We start from the raw sequence: 15177 nt of genomic DNA, 5'->3' as shown, positions 1-15177 counted from the left end.
ATAAAGGCCTGATTGGTGGAGTGCTGCAGAGATCATTGTCCTTCTGGAAGGTTCTCCCATCTCCACAGAGGAACTCTGGAGCTCTGTCAGACTGACCATTGGGTTCTTGGTCACCTCCCTGACCAAGGCCCTTCTACTCCGATTGCTCAGTTTGGCCGGGCGGCCAGCTCAAGGAAGAGTCTTGGTGGTTCCATTTAAGAATGATGGAGGCCACTGTATTCTTGGGGGCCTTCAATGTAGCAGAAATGTTTTGGTACCATTACCCAGATCTGTGCCTCGACACAATCCTGTCTCGGAGCTCTACGGACAATTCCTTGGACCTCATGGCTTGGTTTTTGCTCTGACATGCACTGTCAACTGTGGGACCTTATATAGACATGTGTGTGCCTTTCCAAATCATGTCCAATCAATTGAATTTACCACAGGTGGACTCCAATCAAGTTGTAGAAACATCTCAAGGATGATCAATGGAAACAGGAAGCACCTGAGCTCAATTTAGAGTCTCATAGCAAAGGTTCTGAATACTTTTGTAAATAAAGTTTTTCTGTTTTAAATTTTTAACACATTTGCAAACATTTGCAAACACTTTGTCATCTCCCAGTTAGGACTATACTGGATGTATATATACTGCTCAAAAAAATAAAGGGAACACTTAAACAACACAATGTAACTCCAAGTCAATCACACTTCTGTGAAATCAAACTGTCCACTTAGGAAGCAACACTGATTGACAATACATTTCACATGCTGTTGTGCAAATGGAATAGACAACAGGTGGAAACTATAGGCAATTAGCAAGACACCCCCAATAAAGGAGTGGTTCTGCAGGTGGGGACCACAGACCACTTCTCAGTTCCTATGCTTCCTGGCTGATGTTTTGGTCACTTTTGAATGCTGGCGGTGCTTTCACTCTAGTGGTAGCATGAGACGGAGTCTACAACCCACACAAGTGGCTCAGGTAGTGCAGCTCATCCAGGATGGCACATCAATGCGAGCTGTGGCAAGAAGGTTTGCTGTGTCTGTCAGCATAGTGTCCAGAGCATGGAGGCGCTAACAGGAGACAGGCCAGTACATCAGAAACGTGGAGGAGGCCGTAGGAGGGCAACAACCAGCAGCAGGACCGCTACCTCCGCCTTTGTGCAAGGAGGAGCAGGAGGAGCAGTGCCAGAGCCCTGCAAAATGACCTCCAGCAGGCCACAAATGTGCATGTGTCTGCTCAAACGGTCAGAAACAGACTCCATGAGGGTGGTATGAGGGCCCGACGTCCACAGGTGGGGGTTGTGCTTACAGCCCAACACCGTGCAGGACGTTTGGCATTTGCCAGAGAACACCAAGATTGGCAAATTCGCCACTGGCGCCCTGTGCTCTTCACAGATGAAAGCAGGTTCACACTGAGCACGTGACAGACGTGACAGAGTCTGGAGACGCCGTGGAGAACGTTCTGCTGCCTGCAACATCCTCCAGCATGACCGGTTTGGTGGTGGGTCAGTCATGGTGTGGGGTGGCATTTCTTTGGGGGGCCGCACAGCCCTCCATGTGCTCGCCAGAGGTAGCCTGACTGCCATTAGGTACCGAGATGAGATCCTCAGACCCCTTGTGAGACCATATGCTGGTGCGGTTGGCCCTGGGTTCCTCCTAATGCAAGACAATGCTAGACCTCATGTGGCTGGAGTGTGTCAGCAGTTCCTGCAAGAGGAAGGCATTGATGCTATGGACTGGCCCGCCCGTTCCCCAGACCTGAATCCAATTGAGCACATCTGGGACATCATGTCTCGCTCCATCCACCAACGCCACGTTGCACCACAGACTTTCCAGGAGTTGGCGGATGCTTTAGTCCAGGTCTGGGAGGAGATCCCTCAGGAGACCATCCGTCACCTCATCAGGAGCATGCCCAGGCGTTGTAGGGAGGTCATACAGGCACGTGGAGGCCACACACACTACTGAGCCTCATTTTGACTTGTTTTAAGGACATTACATCAAAGTTGGATCAGCCTGTAGTGTGGTTTTCCACTTTCATTTTGAGTGTGACTCCAAATCCAGACCTCCATGGGTTGATAAATTGGATTTCCATTGATTAATTTTGTGTGATTTTGTTGTCAGCACATTCAACTATGTAAAGATAAAAGTAGTTAATAAGATTATTTAATTCATTCAGATCTAGGATGTGTTATTTTAGTGTTCCCTTAATTTTTTTGAGCAGTGTATATATATATATATATATATATATATATATATATATATATATATATATATATATATATAGTGTTTCAGAGGTAGTCTGTGGGCGAGCCTTATCTCTGTCTTCTCTGATTTGTCTCTCAACTATCACATCAAGGCCGTGTGTGTATGTGTGTGTGTATGTGTGTGTGTGTGTGTGTGTGTGTGTGTGTGTGTGTGTGTGTGTGTACGTGTGTGTATGTGTGTATGTCTGTGTGTACGTGCGTGTGTGTGTTGTGCACATGGGTGTGTGTCGCTGTATGTGTCGCTGTGTGTCTGTTTGTGTGTGTGTGTGTGTGTGTCTGTGTGTACGTGTGTGTGTGTGTTGTGCACGTGGGTGTGTGTCGCTGTGTGTCTGTGTGTGTGTGTGTGTGTGTGCGTGTGTGTGTGTGTGTGTGTGTGTGTGTGTATGTGTGTGTGTATCGCTGTGTGTGTCGCTGTGTGTCTGTGTGTGTGTGTGTGTGTATGTGTGTGTGTGTGTCGCTGTGTGTGTGTGTGTGTGTGTCGCTGTCTGTCTGTCTGTATGTGTGTTTCCCGTCACGGCTATATAACAGGATTAAGGCTTCAGTCAGTGGTTGCCTGTATCCCGCAATCACCGGTGGTTATAGCAGTGAGTGGGTGTGTGGCCCACAGAAACTATACTCTGTATTTTTCTACAACAAAGACAGTTTCCTCCTCTCCTCTCCTCTCCTCTCCCCTTCTCTTCCCTTCCTCCATCCTCCTCTCTATCCCTCCAACCCCTCTCCTCCTCCCTCCATCCTTCCTCCAGGCTTAGCACTGCTATGGAGAAAGGTGAGAGGAAAGGATAGGAAGAGGAAGTGAGAGATGAGATGAGAGGAGTGGAGGAGGAGGAGGAGGAGGAGGAGGAGGAGACAGGAGATATGCTGTACTACAGCATGTCTGTGAATGCGTATATAGGTAGGAAGTGAAGGTAGGGGTGAAGGTAAGTCTGTGGCGGTCACGACGTTTAAACTACAGGACTGTTTTGTTAGCCCAGTCAGAAAGTATTCAGACCCCTTGACTTTTTCCACATTTTGTTACTAACCAAATCAATCACCGGCTTCATCAATAAGTGCATCGATGACGTCGTCCCAAAAGTGACTGTGCGTACGTACCCCAACCAGAAGCCATGGATTGCAGGCAACATCCGCACTGAGGTAAAGGGTAGAGCTGCCGCTTTCAAGGAGCGTGCAATCTTTGAGCACCAAGTCTAGGACCAAGAGGCTTCTAAACAGCTTCTACCCCCCCAAGCCATAAGACTCCTGAACATCTAATCAAATGGCTACCCAGACTATTTGCGCCCCCCCCCCCCCCCCCTTTTACTCTGCTGCTACTCTGTTATTATCTATGCGTAGTCACTTTAATAACTCTACCTACATGTACATATTACCTCAAATACCTCGACTAACTGGTGCCCCCGCACATTGACTCTGTACCGGTTACCCCCCTGTATATAGTCTTGCTATTGTTATTTTACTGCTGCTCTTTAATTATTTGTTACTTTTATGTCTTATTCTTATATATATATATATATATATTTTTTTTTTATTTTTTTTATTTTTTTTTAAACTGAGTTGTTGATTAGGGGCTTGTAAGTAAGCATTTCACTGTTAGGTCTACACCTGTTGTATTAGGCGTATGTGACGAATAAAATTTGATTGGATTTGATTTGAAGCATGCATTCTCATGCAATTCGCACCAGCAGTTCCGGCAAGGGGAAAGAGACTTCTTCAAAAGAAAATTTAAACAGATAGATATAGGGACTGTTTTATTCCAACAATCATTAGACTGTATAATAGATAGTCTGTTGGTCCCTTATTGCACTTTCATTTTAAATGTGTAGCTATAGCACTGTGAATTAATTATATTGTATACTTTCTGTGTTTTCATGTTTTATGTACCGTGTTTTCAAGCACATTACCAAATTATTTTCCCCTGAGGTGGGATAATAAAGTTGATCTGAATTTGAATCACACTGTGTGATCACGCTCTCTGTAGCCGATGTGAGTAAGACCTTTAAAACAGGTCAACATTCACAAGGCCGCAGGGCCAGACGGATTACCAGGACGTGTACTCCGAGCATGCGATGACCAACTGGCAAGTGTCTTCACTGACATTTTCAACCTCTCCCTGACTGAGTCTGCAATACCAACATGTTTCAAGCAGACCACCATTGTCCCTGTGCTCAACAACACCAAGGTAACCTGCCTAAATGACTACCGACCCGTAGCACTCAGGTCTGTAGCCATGAAGTGCTTTGATGTTCTCTCAATGCAAAGAGTCCGTGTGGCCATTTGATTAGCTGTTCAGGAGTCTTATGGCTTGGGGGTAGAAGCTGTTTAGAAGCCTCTTGGACATAGACTTGGCGCTCCGGTACCGCTTGCCGTGCGGCAGCAGAGAGAACAGTCTATGACTAAGGTGGCTGGAGTCTTTGACAATTTTTAGGGCCTTTCTTTGACACCACCTGGTATAGAGGTCCTGGATGGCAGGGAGCCAGCCAATACCATGTGGATTGTAGACAAAGAGAACATAATTCCCGTGTCATTGGAGCAGAACTGTATCCCTCTCTAGATTGATTGGACAGGAGTAGATGATTCAAGAGGAGCTAAATGGCCGTTTTGATCCTGACTCCTCCCATCATTTCCTGATGTCTGCATCTTACAACACTGACATCCTCACAACACAGCTATTCAAGTATTCCTTCAACTTCGCTACACTAATCATACTATATGTGTCTTTGTGATTGGCCATTTCATCATGACCACCTCTCTCATTACCTGCACCAGTTCTCTGCACTGTACAACACCTGAGACACACTCAAACACATTGAAAGGTACTACACTGTTCAGAAGGTTATATTGTAACTAGGTGAATGTCAGCGGTAGGCAGTGGTAGGTTATGTCACTGGAAACTCTCTTGCTGGGTGAGCTGGGAAAGAGGAGACTATGTGTTTGTAGCGAATGTCCTGTCTGTGGTCTACGGCAGGCTGGATAGTGGAAGTGGTGAGTACAGGGTTCATAGACCTTCTTATAACCACCCACTGTTTGGACTTTTTTTTTCAGAACGTTTGCTTGTACTTCACGTCTCCTGGAAAATACATGATTGTGGTGTCGTCATTTTAGACTAAGTCGGTGATTGGTTCTAAGGGGCGACACACATTTTGTTGGTAAATGGGTCAACAGAATGGGAGCTAAGTGACTAAAGACAGGCTAGTGTATTTTCTTTAAGGGACAATGATCTCTCTCTCTTATGCCTGTGGATCCAAAATGCAACCGCTTTGTGTATATACTTTGGCCATATTTCAGCAGGCCACTGTGGAAGGTCTCATGGTAACTTGAATTTGACAAAAATGTTATTTTTTAAGGGTAGACTAAATAACATGATAACATCATCTGAAACATACGCTGTCTTGTCCTCTAACAACCTGTGAAACCCATAACACAAACACAAACCCATACACACATTACTCAAATTCATGTTTATGCCATGCTAACTCTATATGGAACTAGTTTGGCCTTCAGTTTGTAAAGATTTTGCCAACTTACCATCAGCACTCCTTCAGAGGAATGCTAACCCCATTTTATTGATCTCTATTTGGATAGAGCTGGCTTGTTTAGCACACATACCAAGGACATTTCAACAGAAATATGGTCAGCTTGCTGTTAGCCAGCTAGCTAGCTTTACTCGGCCATCTGAAAGCCAACAAACCATAGGACGATTTATACACATTCGTCTTTGCTACCAACACACAAACAGAAACTTGGCAATTATGTTGTTTAGAAACAGAATGTTTTCCAGATGAGTCAGTGGAATAGATGGTTAGCAGCTACTATAATTTGCTAACATTAGCTAACTACCAGTCTAGTAGTGACATAGCATAGCATATGCTAAATTGATGGGCACTGTATCTAAAATATATATGATTTAGCTAATGGCTTTCAAAGTTAGCTAGCTAGGCTAGGTTACCTCTAATAAAGCTCTTCTCCTGAGATTATGTTGTTGGTTGATCAGAGGTCTTCTGTTTTGTTTTTGAAAGAAAAAGTACAGTCTTCCATGTGGCTCAGTTGGTAGAGCATGGTGTTTGCAATGCCAGCATGGTGTGTGCAATGCCAGGGTTGTGGGTTTGATTCCCATGGGGGGCCAGTAGAAAAAATAATGCATGAAATGTATGCATTCACTACTCTAAGTTGCTCTGGATAAGAGTGTCTGCTAAATGACTAAAATGTAAAATGTTATCACATCATTGCCCATAAGTTCAGACTGAAAATACATGTAATAATCTTCTGGCTGTAATGTTAGCTAGCTAAGTACTCTGTGTGTTGTTCCTTCAGAGTCCAAGTTGGTGGGCATGTCCCATCTGGACCTTGTGTTTCACTATATGTAGACATGATGTGAAAATTTTTGTTGTCTCCTTTATACATCCTTTCTCATGCAAGCCTTCAGGTATTTTGTTGTGTCTCTAACATAGCCTAGAGCTTTCTCTAAGAAATATAACACACACACACACACACACACACACACCAACACACACACACACACACCAACACACACACACACACACACCAACACACACACACACCAACACACCAACACACACACACACACTCACATACACACACACACACACACACTCTCACACACACAAACACACACACACACACTATATAGAAGGAATTAAAGAATAGAAGGTATTTTTATCCAGGGTATGAACATGAAGAGGTGACTCTAAGTCCAGGTCTTAGTGCCACTACTGGGGCTAGAAAATAACAGATCCTAGCCGCAACCCACTAGGTACTTGAGGAAAGTGTAGATAGAATGAATATGGCATTTGTTTTTGCCTTAACCCCACTTCCATATACTACTAATAAGTTATATTGACACAGAGATAGACGAGCCCCGCTCAGGTAATACCTCCCATCTTCTCTAAGCGTTGTCGTCGTACTGTTGTCTATACTTCCAGGGGTGTTTGTCAGTTGTAATCTTGTACCCATTCGTTTGAACTCCACTCTTAGATGTGCAATTGAGAAGCCCAGTGTGGTCTGCTCGGGCCAATGCTTTTATTTTAAAACGTGAACTCCATATTCCCACTAAGGTTTTCAAATCACATAGAAAGGGCTTTGGGCTGTTGCACAATAGCGATCGAAGCTCATGTATGTCAGTTTATAATATTCCATCATTGGTTGCTCTCGGAGTTCACCATATTAACATTGGCTGAAGCATCAGGCCATATGTTGCTAAAGTCATTACAATTTCTACTCTTTCCTCTATTAGTTATAGGGATAGACCTAATGGTGCAGTTCTATGCAATCTGATAGTCATACCATCTACTGTTAAAGTCGGAAGTTTACATACACCTTAGCCAAATACATTTAAACTCAGTTTTTTTTCACAATTCCTGACATTTAATCCTAGTAAAAATTCCCTGTCTTAGGTCAGTTAGGATCACCACTTTATTTTAAGAATGTGAAATGTCAGAATAATAGTAGAGAGATTCATTTATTTCAGCTTTTACTTCTTTCATCACATTCCCAGTGGGTCAGAAGTTTACATACACTCAATTAGTATTTGGTAGCATTGCATTTAACATGTTTAACTTGGGTCAAATGTTTTGGGTAGCCTTCCAAAAGCTTCCCATAATAAGTTGGGTGAATTTTGGCCCATTCCTCCTGATAGAGCCGGTGTAACTGAGTCAGGTTTGTAGGCCTCCTTGCTCGCACACGCTTTTTCAGTTCTGCCCACAAATGTTCTATAGGATTGAGGTCAGGGCTTTGTGATGGCCACTCCAATACCTTGACTTTGTTGTCCTTAAGCCATTTTGCCACAACTTTGGAAGTATGCTTGGGGTCATTGTCCATTTGGAAGACACATTTGCAACCAAGTTTTAACTTCCTGACTGAAGTCTTGAGATGTTGCATCAATATATCCACATAATTTTCCTGCCTCATGATGCCATCTATTTTGTGAAGTGCACCAGTCCCTCCTGCATCAAAGCACCTCCACAACATGATGCTGCCACCCCCGTGCTTCACGGTTGGGATGGTGTTCTTCGGCTTGCAAGCCTCCCCCTTTTTTCTCCAAACATAACGATGGTTATTATGGCCAAACAGTTCTATTTTTGTTTCATCAGACCAGAGGACATTTCTCCAAAAAGTATGATCTTTGTCCCCATGTGCAGTTGCAAAGCGTAGTCTTGCTTTTTTATGGCGGTTTTGGAGCAGTGGCTTCTTCCTTGCTGAGCGGCCTTTCAGGTTATGTCGATATAAGACTCATTTAACTGTGGATATAGATGCTTTTGTACCGGTTTTCTCCAGCATCTTCACAAGGTCCTTTGCTGTTTTCCTGGGATTGATTTGCACTTTTCGCACCAAAGTACGTTCATCTCTAGGAGACAGAACGCGTCTCCTTCCTGAGCGGTATGACGGCTGCGTGGCCCCATGGTGTTTATACTTTCGTACTATTGTTTGTACAGGTGAACGTGGTACCTTCAGGCATTTGGAAATTGCTCCCAAGGATGAACCAGACTTGTGGAGATCTACAATATTTCTTCTGAGGTCTTGGCTGATTTCTTTAGATTTTTCCATGATGTCAAGCAAAGATGCACTGAGTTTAAAGGTAGGCCTTGAAATACATCCACAGGTACACCTTCAATTGACTCAAATGATGTCAATTAGTCTATCAGAAGTTTCTAAAGCCATGACATAATTTTCTGGAATTTTCCAAGCTGTTTAAAGGCACAGTCAACTTAGTGTATGTAAACTTCTGACCCACTGGAATTGTGATACAGTGAATTATAAGTGAAATAATCTGTCAGTTAACAATTGTTGGAAAAGTTACTTGTGTCATGCACAAAGTAGATGTCCTAACCGACTTACCAAAATATAGTTTGTTAACAAGAAATTTGTGGAGTGGTTGAAAAACAAGTTTTAATGACTCCAATCTAAGTGTATGTAAACTTCCGACTTCAACTGTTCATCAATAGCAACCATCAGACAGGGCCTGCAAATGCCTATTCACCATAGCTTGTTTGAGTTGGAGACTCTGTGTGACTTTAAAAAAATCATAAAGGCCTTGGGTTGATTCATCTGATGCATGAGGAGCTCACTTCCTGAACTGGATTACCTCGAGATCTGGGCTATGCAGACGAATCCCGACATTCTGGTATTGACTGAATCTTGGATCTCTGGGGACATTCTGGTATTGACTGAATCTTGGATCTCCTGGGGACATTCTGGTATTGACTGAATCTTGGATCTCCTGGGGACATTCTGGTATTGACTGAATCTTGGATCTCTGGGGACATTCTGGTATTGACTGAATCTTGGATCTCCTGGGGACATTCTGGTATTGACTGAATTTTGGATCTCTGGGGACATTCTTGTATTGACTGAATCTTGGATCTCCTGGACTCCTGGGCCAATTTGTGATACGGCCTGGATTTGAACCACGGACTGTAGTGATGCCTCTTGCACTGAGATACAGTGCCTTAGACCGCTGCACCACTCGGGAGCCCAGCTTTCCGGTTTGTAAGACAAATCGGAAAAGTGTGATTATTATGTAACCAATCTCTGGGAACACGGATAAATTCTGGAAAACTGTCAAATCCCTGAAGAGTTCTACTTTTTCTCCTCTCTGCCACAACAAATTCATTCAGACGCTGGCCTCATTACAGAAAAAATGCCAACGTTGATGCATTTAATCACCATTTTATTTCAGCGGGTTATCTCTTTGAAATGACTTCTAAGTCTATTCACAATGATATTGGGTTGGATGCTGGTAGGGGGAAACTTGCTGAATGATCAGACCACTTATAGTCAAAGCGTTTCTTTTAGGCTATTTACAGAAAAGGAAGTCCTGGATGCTTTGCTAACGATAGACAATCACAAATCCACAGGGGGCCGACCACTTGGATCCCGGTCTGCTTAAGTGTGCAGAGGCCATTATTTTTTTGGCTCAATAACCCACATTATTTTAATTTAGCATTGGTATCAGGCAATATTCAGAAAGTATGGAAATCAGCTCTTGTGCTGCCACTCCACACTCTGACACCTGTTCGTGATTTCATGATTATCTTAGTGTCAGAACACAGGCCATCGTGATTGATGATGGTTTTAAGTCAGAATTCTGATGGGCTTAAGTCAGAATTCTGATGGGGTTAAGTCAGAATTTTGATGGGCTTAAGTCAGAATTCTGATGGTTTTAAGTCAAAATTCTGATGGGGTTAAGTCAGAATTCTGATGGGGTTAAGTCAGAATTCTGATGGTTTTAAGTCAAAATTCTGATGGGGTTAAGTCAGAATTCTGATGGGGTTAAGTCAGAATTTTGATGGGGTTAAGTCAGAATGTTGATGGGGTTAAGTCAGAATTCCTTGAAGTACATAAAGGTGTGCCGCGGGTCGATTTTGGTGCCTATTCTCTTCACGATTTATATAAACACTATTGGTCAATCTCTGTTTAAAACGGTAAACTTCTTGTACACTATATCTGGATGATACTATTATGTGTGCTATTACCTTGACTGTTGATCTGGTTGTGTCAAAACTACAATCAGATTTTATAGCTATGCTCGAATCCCCTTGTTGATTTAAAACTTTTTGCTTAATACGGACAAAACGAAATACATTGTTGTTTTCAAACTCTCGTAAGAATGTTTCAGATGAACTACGTGTTCACTCATTAGATGGTTCTCCAATCGAACGTGTTCCACTGTATGAAATAATTAGGCATTTGGATATGGATTTGATGTTACAAAACAAATAGATGAGCTGGTTAAAAAAAAAAAGCCAAGATTTGAAGTTAACTTTTTTTTTTCTACAGAAACAGATGGTGACTTTCTCTAAGCAGTAGGAAGCAGATCATTCTAGTCAACCTTTTTATCTGTTTTTGATTATGAGGATATTATTTATCAAAGTGCAGCTGCTGTTACTCTTACATTTTTTTGGGGGGATGCCATCTAGCATAGTGCCAATCGCTTTGTTGCAGGTGACTGTTAAGATACACACCACTGTATCCTGTATCTAAAGGTTGGCTGGACTTCGCTATAGACCCGTAGATCTCTACATGACTCCCTTTCTGTTTACAACGCCCTACTTCATAAACGTCTGTCTTATCTAACTTTGCTGTTGAAGTATAGACACTTGAGTTGCCTAACCCGTTCGCAACTCTTGAGGTTCCTTGGGTCTCTTACCGAGCCGGGTAAAACTGTTTTTAGTTTTAATGCACCGTGTCGCTGGAACAAAATTCAACATACATTTCATGTTGATGTTCTTGTTTTGTTCAGGCAATTTAAAGTATTGATTAGGGACTTCTTGTATTTGTGGAGGAATGTAACTGTTCTTTTGGCTGATTAGTAATGTTTTATTAGTGCTTTCCAAGACTGTTATTTTGTATATAGATTGGAAGGTAATGTTTATATTAATGTTGTATACACAAGGCACATTTGTGACAAAACACCTAGGTCTCAATATGTTTTCCTTATTAAAATTAAGGTTAAATAAAACATTTAAAGTATCCCTTTTAAACACAACTTTCACTCAAATTGCCTTTTAGGATTAGTAATGATTTACTGAACTGAACTTTTGGAGTTCAATGCTCTCTGACCTAGCCTCAACATATTCCCATCACATTTCCTTTCTCTCTCTCTCTCTCTCACACTCTCACTCTCACTCTCTCTCTGTCCATCTCTCTCTCTCTCTCTCTCTCTCTCTCTCTCTCTCTCTCTCTCTCTCTGTCCATCTCTCTCTCTCTGTCTCTCTCTCTCTGTCTCTCTCTCTCCCTCTCTCTCTCTCTCTCTCTCAATCTCTCTCTCTCTCCCTCTCTCCCTCTCTCTCTCTCCCTCTCTCTCTCTCCCTCTCAGTGTGTTTGTGTGTGTGGCAGTAGATTATAGTGTATGTACTGCTCTGTGACATCATGTATCAGACAGCCATGACAGGTAATCCTAGATTAGACCTGATGACATCACAGCCATGACAGCTAAAAAATCTACCCTATTATTTTCAACATAATTACCAGCCAAAAGTTTGGACACACCTACTCAAAACTATGCAATAACAGATATGGAATCACGTAGTAACTAAAGCTGGTTGAGAGTAATGCCAAGAGTGTGCAAAGCTGTCGTCAAGGCAAAGGGTGGCTACTTTTTGAAGAATCTCAAATATAAAATATATTTAGATTTGTTTAACACTTTTTTGGTTACTACATGATTCCATATGTGTTATTTCATAGTGTTGATGTCTTCACTATTATTCTACAATGTAGAAAATAGTAAAAAAAATAAAGAAAACCCCTTGAATGAGTAGGTGTGTCAAATGGATGTTGTGGTAGGCTGTGTGTAGATGTGCTATAGGACAGGGGATATTGTGGTAGGCTGTGTAGATGTGCTATAGGACAGGGGATATTGTGGTAGGCTGTGTAGGTGTGCTATAGGACAGGGGATGTTGTGGTAGGCTGTGTAGATGTGAAATAGGACAGGGGAGGTTGTGGTAGGCTGTGTAGATGTGAAATAGGACAGGGAGTGTTGTGGTAGGCTGTGTAGATGTGAAATAGGACAGGGGAAATTGTAGTAGGCTGTGTAGGTGTGCTATAGGACAGGGGATGTTGTGGTAGGCTGTGTAGATGTGAAATAGGACAGGGGATGTTGTGGTAGGCTGTGTAGGTGTGCTATAGGACAGGGGTTGTTGTGGTAGGCTGTGTAGATGTGAAATAGGACAGGGGGTATTGTAGTAGGCTGTGTAGGTGTGCTATAGGACAGGGGACGTTGTGGTAGGCTGTGTAGATGTGGAATAGGACATGGGGTGTTGTGGTAGGCTGTGTAGATGTGCTATTGGACAGGGAGTGTTGTGGTAGGCTGTGAAGGTGTGCTATAGGACAGGGGGTGTTGTGGTAGGCTGTGTAGATGTGAAATAGGACAGGGGGTGTTGTGGTAGGCTGTGTAGATGTGCTATTGGACAGGGAATGTCGTGGTAGGCTGTGTAGATGTGCTATAGGACAGGGGGTGTTGTGGTAGGCTGTGTAGATGTGCTATAGGACAGGGGGTGTTGTGGTAGGCTGTGTAGATGTGCTATAGGACAGGGGACGTTGTGGTAGGCTGTGTAGATGTGAAATAGGACAGGGGGAGTTGTGGTAGGCTGTGTAGATGTGAAATAGGACAGGGGATGTCGTGGTAGGCTGTCTACTTTGTCATTGTGTCCACTCTTCGTTCTCTCACTCTTTCATTCTTACTCTCGTTTCATCTTCTAAATTCAGGAACGTTACGGCTTGGCTGTGCAGGCCTGTGTGTGTGTGTGTGTGTGTGTGTGTACAGTTCTCGGTACACTCAGCTCGTTAGCCCTCATAACTGTGAGTTCTGTCAGTGAGTGAAGTCGTTAATTGTTGTGTTCTCTCAATAAGGAGGTGTTGCTAATGAACTAGTGATGGAGTGTGTGTGTGTGTGTGTGTGTGTGTGTGTGTGTGTGTGTGTGTGTGTGTGTGTGTGTGTGTGTGTGTGTGTGTGTGTGTGATGTGTGTGTGTGTGTGTGTGTGTGTGTGTGTGTGTGTGTGTGTGTGTGTGTGTGTGTGTGTGTGTGTGTTGTGTGTGTGTTGTGTTGTGTGTTGTGAGATTGCATAGGGACTGACTGTTTACTTTGCAAACCACTGAACTGTTAAATGCACAGCCTTTTATGTCATATTTCTTCTTGACACACTAATACACACACACACACACACGCACACGCACACACACACACACACAGTAGCTTGTTTACATGTCTGTACTGAACTCCTCGTCTTGTCTGCTTTACGTAACTTGTTTTTCTCTGAACCACAAATCAACAACATTAGACTGGAGAGGAGAGAGGAGGGGGAGAGAGGAGGGGGAGAGAGGAGGGCGAGAGAGGAGGGGGAGAGAGGAGGGCGAGAGAGGAGGGGGAGAGAGGAGGGCGAGAGAGGACGGCGAGAGAGGAGACGGAGAGAGGAGACGGAGAGAGGAGGGCGAGAGAGGAGGGAGAGAGAGGAGGGCGAGAGAGGAGACGGAGAGAGGAGACGGAGAGAGGAGGGGGAGAGAGGAGGGCGAGAGAGGAGACGGAGAGAGGAGACGGAGAGAGGAGGGGGAGAGAGGAGGGCGAGAGAGGAGACGGAGAGAGGAGACGGAGAGAGGAGGGCGAGAGAGGAGACGGAGAGAGGAGGGGGAGAGAGGAGGGCGAGAGAGGAGACGGAGAGAGGAGACGGAGAGAGGAGGGCGAGAGAGGAGACGGAGAGAGGAGGGCGAGAGAGGAGACGGAGAGAGGAGACGGAGAGAGGAGGGGGAGAGAGGAGGGCGAGAGAGGAGACGGAGAGAGGAGGGGGAGAGAGGAGACGGAGAGAGGAGGGGGAGAGAGGAGGGCGAGAGAGGAGGGCGAGAGAGGAGACGGAGAGAGGAGACGGAGAGAGGAGGGCGAGAGAGGAGACGGAGAGAGGAGACGGAGAGAGGAGGGGGAGAGAGGAGACGGAGAGAGGAGACGGAGAGAGGAGGGGGAGAGAGGAGACGGAGAGAGGAGACGGAGAGAGGAGGGGGAGAGAGGAGGGCGAGAGAGGAGGGCGAGAGAGGAGACGGAGAGAGGAGACGGAGAGAGGAGGGGGAGAGAGGAGACGGAGAGAGGAGACGGAGAGAGGAGACGGAGAGAGGAGACGGAGAGAGGAGGGGGAGAGAGGAGGGCGAGAGAGGAGACGGAGAGAGGAGGGGGAGAGAGGAGGGCGAGAGAGGAGGGCGAGAGAGGAGACGGAGAGAGGAGACGGAGAGAGGAGACGGAGAGAGGAGGGGGAGAGAGGAGACGGAGAGAGGAGACGGAGAGAGGAGGGGGAGAGAGGAGACGGAGAGAGGAGGGGGAGAGAGGAGACGGAGAGAGGAGACGGACAGCTCTCACACTGTTGCTTCCCTCAACTAAATTTGCAGATCCTTTTTTGACCTATGTGTTAAAATAGCGCCACCACCTGTTGGTCTCCGATAGAG

General features: G+C 44.5%; 1 protein-coding gene across 2 annotated transcripts in view; it reads left to right on the top strand.

Moving 5' to 3' along the window:
* The window catches only part of LOC106563906 (cell adhesion molecule 2), a 678594-nt gene that overhangs the window by 108170 nt on the left and 555247 nt on the right, over positions 1-15177 (top strand). The gene's annotated exons all lie outside the window — the stretch shown is intronic.

Source organism: Salmo salar, chromosome 11 (genome assembly GCF_965601325.2).
Source record: "Salmo salar chromosome 11, fSalSal1, whole genome shotgun sequence".
NCBI lineage: Eukaryota > Metazoa > Chordata > Actinopteri > Salmoniformes > Salmonidae > Salmo > Salmo salar.
This window is presented reverse-complemented; position numbering and strand designations above follow the sequence as displayed.